General features: G+C 36.9%; 1 pseudogene; it reads left to right on the top strand.

Annotated features, from left to right (window-relative positions):
- The first annotated feature begins 747 nt into the window (after positions 1–747).
- LOC149238829 (small ribosomal subunit protein uS9-like) lies at positions 748–1,428 on the top strand (annotated as a pseudogene).
- The last annotated feature ends 703 nt before the right edge of the window (positions 1,429–2,131 follow it).

Genomic DNA, 2,131 nt, shown 5'->3' with positions numbered 1-2,131 from the left:
CAATTTTAAATTATTTTAAAATGCTTTAACAATAATTTAAAAAGCTTTAAAGTACTTTAAAATGTTTTTGAAATGCTTTCAAAACAATTTAAAATGCTTTAAAAACCATTTACAATGCTTTAAAAACTATTTAAAATACTTCAAAAATAATTTAAATTGCTTTAAGAACAATTTTAAATGATTTTAAAATGCTTTAAAAATAGTTTACAATGCTTTAGAAACAATATAAAATACTTCAAAAATAATTTAAATTGATTTAAGAACAATTTTAAATGATTTTAAAATGTTTCAAAAACATTTTAAAATGTTGTAAAAATAAGTTTAAGTGCTTTAACAACAATGGAAAATTCTTTAAAACCGTTTTAAAATGTTTTAAAAACAATTTAAAGAGCTTTAAAGTACTTTAAAATGTTTTTAAAATGCTTTCAAAATGATTTAAATGTCTTAAAAACAATTTAAAATGCTTTAAAAACAATTTAAAATGTTTTTGAAACAATTTAGAAAGTTTTAAAAACACTTTAAAATAGTTCAAAATAATTTAAAAACAATTTAAAACACTTTAAAATGTTTTTAAAACAATTTTGAATTCTTTTAAAATGCTTTAACAACAATTTAAAAATATTTAAATTACTTTAAAATGTTTTTAAAATGCTTTCAAAATAGTTTAAAATGCTTTCAAAACAATTTAAAATGATTTGAAAAATTTCCGTAATCGACCATCGGGTTTCAGAGCGGAAAACCCTGATCATCTATCAAACAATGGCGGCAGTGGATTCTGTCCAGTGCTTCGGATGAAAGAAGACGGTTGTTGCTATTACACATTGCAAGCAAGGGCGAGGTTTGATTAAGATCAATGGACACCCTATTGAGCTAATCGAGTCGGAGATTCTCCGCTACAACGCTTTCGAACCCATACTTCTGCTAGGCCGCCACCGCTTCACCGGTGTCGATATGAGAATCAGGGTAAAAGGTGGTGGACACACATTGCAGATCTATGCTATTCGACAGAGCATAGCCAAGGCCCTGGTCGCCTTCTACCAAAAATACGTAGACGAGCAGTCAAAGCAGGAGATCAAAGATATTCTCGTCAGGTACGACAGGACTCTGCTCGTGGCCGATCCCAGGTGCTGCGAGCCCAAGAAGTTTGGAGGTCTTGGAAATGGGTATCACCCCACCGACACTGCAGCAAGGTCAATCTCATTTTTTCCATATCCTTCATACACACCCGATCTAGTCCAAGATGCGTTTGCAGGGTCACTGCACAGATCTAGATTGGGCGTCCTGACCATGGATGGCAGTCAGCTGCTCAGATCTGTTGTTGAACCAACAGATCAGAAGCCCAGAAGAACAAGAAGCCTTAAAAAAACCCCACTCTGTGGGCATGAAACCGTCAGGCGGCAACCTCAGACGGGCACAAATCTGAAGTAGCTTCCTCTCTTGAACCAGCCAGATCTGCCTGAAGAAACACATGCATTTCAGATCCAAGTCAATCTCTTGCGAAAAACAACAATGCAATGGGTACCTGCAACAGATCTCATGTAGGATCTTTTGCAAAAACTCGAACACCAGCTGGGGATCCCCTCCTCTTACCTCAGACTGCTATATAAGGGTAAGCAACTTATGAATCCCCTTCCTATCTCCTCTTACAGTATTCATAAGGACACTTCTATTGTGGCTACCTTTCGTTTAAGAGGTGGTTCTTTTAGGCAGACCTCCTCTGCCCCTTCTTTCTCTTATAAAGATACAGTCCGCAAAGACACTGCCCAACCACAGCCCTCTGCGAAAGTAGCCCAACCATCTGGGGCTCCAAAGCCATTTTTGGTAGACAAATAAGAGGAAATTCCTTCCATCAATCTCTCTCATCCTGGGATTGACGATCACTATCAGCTTTTTGCAGAATCCGCACTCATATGCAGATTTAATGGGCTCTGGCCTCACACATCAGATCTATACCTATGGATCCATACCAATTGGACTAGAAAAAGCGAGATCTACTTATGATCAAAAGGATTCTTCATTGTGGCTTTTGACTTAAATGAATATTACTAGAAGGCCTTAACGCGAGGCCCTTGGTTCTACGGCTCGGCTGGGCTTTTTCTCACCCCCTAGTTTTCAGACGTCGACCCTTCCC

Source organism: Pinus tabuliformis, chromosome 8, assembly GCF_031772625.1.
Source record: "Pinus tabuliformis cultivar Carrire ecotype Pingquan chromosome 8, CPIR1, whole genome shotgun sequence".
NCBI classification, from domain to species: domain Eukaryota; kingdom Viridiplantae; phylum Streptophyta; class Pinopsida; order Pinales; family Pinaceae; genus Pinus; species Pinus tabuliformis.
The sequence above is the reverse complement of the archived record's forward strand: the minus strand, read 5'-3'. Positions and strand labels throughout refer to the sequence as shown.